General features: G+C 41.0%; 1 long non-coding RNA gene across 1 annotated transcript in view; it reads right to left on the bottom strand.

The window, feature by feature from the left end:
* Window positions 1-2,960: 2,960 nt before the first annotated feature.
* LOC141113010 (uncharacterized) overlaps window positions 2,961-6,000 on the bottom strand; it is an 82,447-nt gene continuing 79,407 nt past the window's right edge. Inside the window, exons 4-5 of the long non-coding RNA XR_012236697.1 lie at window positions 4,680-4,871; window positions 2,961-4,587 (exon numbers count right to left, since the gene is read on the bottom strand). This is a non-coding gene — a long non-coding RNA (uncharacterized lncRNA). The remainder of the gene's footprint in view (window positions 4,588-4,679; window positions 4,872-6,000) is intronic.

Raw genomic sequence — 6,000 nt, 5'->3', positions numbered from 1 at the left:
GAGATTGTGCTGTGGTGATCTGGTACACCCCTTGGCTCTTTTCCCTGGCCCCTCTTCCTCTTGGAGGGAGGGGGAAGGAGTGGGGGGTCCCCTGTCTCAACCCCTGGTGAGAAACACTGCTCGGACCCACCGTATCCACATTTAGAAGCTGGACACAGCCTCTGAGTTTATTCGTAAGTGACTGACCAGCTATCTGTTGTTTCTCTGTATGTTCCCCCTTTCTAGCGGGAACCATACATTAATAGTTATACATTTATTTTCATCTTTCAGTATAGTCTTGCATCTTTCACTCCTGATGATTGGCTACAGGCCTTGAAACACTTAGAGTCCCCGAAAAAGGGTGCCAAGACAAGCTGGTTTTTATGATGAATCTTGAAATTTTTTTGCACTTTAAAGCGGAGTTCCACCCTAAAGTGGAACTTCCGCTCATCGGATTCCTCCCCCCCTCCGGTGCCACAATTGGCACCTTTCAGGGGGGAGGGGGGTGCAGATACCTGTCTAGCCACTTCCGGGGTTAGACAGCCGCAGAATATCCGCAGATGCCCCCCCCCCCGTTGTGTTCTGGGAAACACACAGTTCCCAGCACACAACGGGGACCAGTACAGAAGCGCAGCGCGACTCACGCATGCGCAGTAGGGAACCGGGCAGTGAAGCCGCAGCGCTTCACTTCCTGATTCCCTGACCGAGGATGGCGGCGGGGGCAGCCGAGAGCCGAGCGATTGATCAGCTTCGGCTGCCGACATCGCTGGACCCTGGGACAGGTAAGTGTTCATTTATTAATAGTCAGCAGCTGCAGTATTTGTAGCTGCTGGCTTTTAATATCTTTTTTTAAGGTGCAGCTCCTCTTTAAATTTCCAGTATCATGTATCAATTTGTATTGGATGTATGTTATCCTTCTGCATTTAATCCATCAATCATGATTATTGCGATTTTGATTCTTATCAATTATGTTTAATGATTACTCAAAAATTTTATGATTATCAATTGTTATGTTAGTTCATTGTTGAATAAACATTCAAATTATATAATTGTTACATTATTATTATTATTACTTCTATTATTATTAGTAGTAGTATGTTTATCAATATTATTGTTATCATTATCAGTACGAATCAATTTGTTATGTGTCCATCCGCGTTTTTCACATGATTGTGACACCTAAATGAATTAAAGTAGACCATATACTGTATATCTCAAGACTGTTATATATATATATATATATATATATATATATATATATATATATATATATATATATATATATATATATATATATATATATAAAACAGTATTGAGATATATATGGTCTACTTTAATTCATTTAGGTGTCACAATCACGTGAAAAACACGGATGGACACATAACAAATTGATTCGTACTGATAATGATAACAATAATATTGATAAACATACTACTAATAATAATAATAGAAGTAATAATAATAATAATGTAACAATTACCGTATTTATCGGCGTATAACACGCACAGGCGTATAACACGCACATTCATTTTAAGAGGGAAGTTTCAGGAAAAAAACTTAAATTTTAAATAAGGAACTTTGAAGTAAAATAAGGGTCAATGCCCATCTGCAGCCTCACCATTGCCATCAATGCAGCCTGATCAATGCCCATCTGCAGCCTCACAAGTGCCATCAATGCAGCCTCATCAGTCCACATCAATGCAGCCTCACCATTGCCATCAATGCAGCAGCCTCACCATTGCCATCAGTGCAGCCTGATCGATGCCCATCTGCAGCCCAGAGGGGACAGGGAGGGGGGTGGGACGAGCGCCGACAGATTACATACAGTGAGAATCTCCTATGATAGACAGAACAGTGGTCCAATGGCGGCCCAGGAGACAGGAGTTCCTATTACAGAGGCCACCAAGTAAACAGGAGATTCTCACTGTATGTAATCTGACGGTGTTCGTCCTGCCCCCCCTCCCTGTCCCCTCCGAGGCAGCTAAACTGAAGTATTGGCGTATAACACGCACGCACTATTTGCACCCAATTTTCATGGTGAAAAAGTGAGTGTTATACGCCAATAAATACAGTATATAATTTGAATGTTTATTCAACAATGAACTAACATAACAATTGATAATATATGATGATATATATATATATGATCATTCGCATTGCATGCCTCAAGTAAAGTCACAACTTTTTTCTTCTTTTGTCCATATTATTTAAATGCTTATTTCTTTCAAGATCCATTACTCTGCAATGTAATTTATTACTAAGGTACCATATTTTTTATTCTTTTAGATGACATCACGTGACCAAGAAGTCTTTTCTATTCTGTCATGGAATGTTCGTGGCCTTAATTCAAAATTTAAAAGAGCTTTATTATTTAGGTATTTGAAAGTTTACTCTCCACATATAGTGTTACTTCAAGAAACCCATCTAATAGGCAGTAAGCTACTAGCACTTAAGAAGCCCTGGGTACAGAAGGCCTACCATGCAACATATTCTACATTTTTGAGAGGGGTGTCAATGTTGATTATCAAATCTCTACCATGCACGGTGGAAGATGTATTCTCGGACCCCCAGGGTAAATATGTTTTGGGTGTGTTTCTCCTTTGGGGCCAGAGATATATAGCTGTTGGTGTGTATGTACCGCCTCCTTTTTTGGGGACTGTTTTATACAGTCTCTTAGAAAAAAATTCTTTGTATGGTCCAGCTAAATTACTGATAATGGGAGACTTTAATGCTATACTTGACCCAGGTTTGGATAGACCAATTCCCCCTAAATATTTTTATGGAGAGCTTTCTACTTGGGCTCAGACGGTAGGATTGGTAGAAGCTTGGTGATGGAAAAACCCATTAACGAGATCATATTCTTGTTTTTCAACTTCTTATAAGACTGCTTCTCGTATAGATTTTGCTTTTATTAATTCGGCTATACAAGCGGACATGGTAGATCTTATATATTTGCCTAGTGGGTTATCTGATCATGCCCCGCTAATGCTCACACTTCATCTTAATCACTTTCAGGATGCAGCCCAGTGGAGATTAGGAACACACTGTATTTCACATCCAGATGCGGCTAATAAAATTCTTCCCCTCCTAGCAGAGTACTGGGAATTTAATGTGGGATCTTCTACTTCAGTAATACCATGGGATGCCTTTAAGGCCTATACCAGAGGACAGTATATATCTGCCATTAAGGCGGTTAATAGGGCTAAACGAGTAAAAAGTGATACTCTGCAGTCTATAGTGGATGCAAAAACAGCCCAATATGCTGCAGATCAATCAGAGGCCAACTTTAATGCTTTACGTCATGGTAAACAGGTATGGCTGAGGCTACGAGGATGGATCTATATAAAGATTAACTGAAAACCTTCGAGCAGGGAGATCGTAATGGTCGGTTTTTGGCCATGATGGCCAAACATGAACAACCTAGTATTCCATTTTCGGAAATACGTACCCCCTCGGGAGATATAGCTTCTAAACAGGCAACAATTTTTTAGACGTTTCTGCACTTTTACCAGACATTATATACATCACATCTGTCACCCGATTTCCAGCCAACGGAGTTGGCGGGTTGGCTGGATTTGGTTGCACGGGCTTGGTTAACAGATAACGAGAGAGAGATGTTAGCACATCCTATAACAACAGAGGAGGTCCTTTTGGTTATTGGTTCATTGGGAAAATCATCGGGACCGGACGGCCTTCCCATTGAATTCTATAAGGTTCATGGAGAACTCTTTGCTCCTGTATTAGCTTCCCTTTATTCTAATTGTTTAAAAGAGGGAGCTCTGCTGGACTCAATGAGTCATGCCCATATAGTTTTAATTTATAAGTCCCCAAAAGATCCGTCATCCTGCGCCTCATGTAGGCCTATTGCTCTTTTGAATGTGGACTTTAAAATTTTGACAAAAATTATCTCTCAACGATTACAACCAGTGATGTCTAATATTATTAGATCAAACAGGGTTTATGGCCGGTAGGGCCACTGATGTGAATTTGCGGAGACTGTTTTCCAATATTCATGCTTCACATCTTGTCACAATGTAGGATCTAGGGTTGTTGCCTCTCTAGATATAGAGAAGGCTTTCGATACACTTGAATAGCCCATTTTATGGGAGGTACTCTGTAGAATGGGCTTTCCAATGGTATTTATAAAATGGTTGCAGGTCCTATATAGATATATGCAAAAAGGTAATTGGGACTTTAAATGTAGCAGTTGAAATGCGGAGGATCAAAATTGAAAATTTATTAATCGTGGTAGATATAGTAAAAGAATTTCATATCTATACACATACACACATAATTGGCATGGAAATATAGGCATAATGGATGGAAAGGTACAAGCAGTTGAATACATGGTTACACTGAGTAGATAATGGTCAAAGTAGTGTTGGTACAAAATAGCATATGGCCTATAGGTGCCAGAGATGGCATGTCCGGTAACTGAAAATAAGATTGCATAGTAAAAAAAAAATATATAAAAAAATACTACAATAATGATATTATAATAGTGATGACAACATCAAGATACAGTGGATGAAGTTATGGCATCAAGTGTAGCTCAACGCGTTTCGTGGATGATTTTCTCCACTCATCAGGAGCTGATGCGACATAATCCTGTAAGATATATACATATAATAAACCTCAATCTATACAGAGAGGAATAAAAATGAAAAATAAAAAAGATGATTGACCAAAAGTACACTTACCAACCCTGACATTGAGCGCGGCGCATGGCAGATGGCATGGAGTGGGCCGGAGGCTACAAACCCTGCCGCGGGAGCTGAGGCAGCATGTAGTATCTGAATAGCATCAGGGGATGGAGTGACAGAGTCTGGGTAGTGGAGTGATCTCCATGTAGCAACAATAATGAAGTATTGCTTATCAGAAAGGAGGGATATCTGGGGATAGATATTAAAAGTAATATATAAGTATATGTTGTTTGGAATAAAATAAATACATTGAGTAATATATAAATAATATACCCAAAGATACCCGTATAAGTATATGTTGTTTGGAATAAAATAAATTTGAGTAATATATAAATAATATACCCAAAGATACCCGTATATAGAAAGTACTGGTGGGTAATACAATGGAGATTGTATAGTAAACAAATCTGATTGAAGAAGTGACTGGTGAAAAATCTAAAGATGTGTCAATTGAGAGATAAGGGGAGTGTAAAGGATTGTGTGGAACTGGTACAAAAAAAAAACAAAGTGTAAGGTGAGGAAAGCGGGAGCATGGCAGTGGAAGTGAGCTTAAACACAGAGGGCTTACCTGATGCTGCATATCATGCACAACTAGCAAGATGAAAGCAGCTAGTGTGCAGAGACCCCAGGAGGAGACTGGCCGTGTGGACAGCCCGCTCCAACTGGGGGACCTATAAATACCTGCCACCAACGCCACGTGCGTGAGCCTGCGGGGGGAGGGAGGCGGCGTCCGCACCTGAGCTGGATGATCGCTCAGTGTTTGGCGCCACGGAAACCTCCTCCTATTGGTAATCACGCAGCTGATGCTCCAAACGTCAGCGCGGTGATGTCGGAGTCGACATCCCGCGTATGACGCAGGGACCATGGCGCAGATGCGCCGAGGGGCATCCGCCCGAACCTCCCTAAGGGGAGGGGGGGAGGATCCACAGAGCGCATCGCAGCACCCGCGCCGAGGAAGGACAGACCCCAACACAAAACCATGCCAAGTAAACATGCTGACGCAGAACAGTGGCAGAGCGATATGGGTTGGTGGATGACAAAACGTAAAAATAATAATGTATATAGCAACCAGTGCCGGAAATGCCATCAATGGTAACATTTATAAAATAAATAGAAGCATACACAATATGTACAGAATATATGACTATTCCAGAAAATCAGCCCCAAATAGGGCATGCATTAAACCTCTTGCGTAGATAGCAGGGGAACACTGCTAATCCAACTTTCCAACTGCTTCCATCCCGGTTACTAAATTGTAAATTAGAAGGGGAGTTTGGGACTTTAAATGAAGCGCACTAGTCGCCTCCATCCCGGTATC

Source organism: Aquarana catesbeiana, linkage group LG11 (genome assembly GCF_042186555.1).
Source record: "Aquarana catesbeiana isolate 2022-GZ linkage group LG11, ASM4218655v1, whole genome shotgun sequence".
Lineage (NCBI taxonomy): Eukaryota > Metazoa > Chordata > Amphibia > Anura > Ranidae > Aquarana > Aquarana catesbeiana.
Note: the sequence above shows the minus strand (reverse complement) of the source record. Positions and strands in the feature narration are given on the sequence as shown.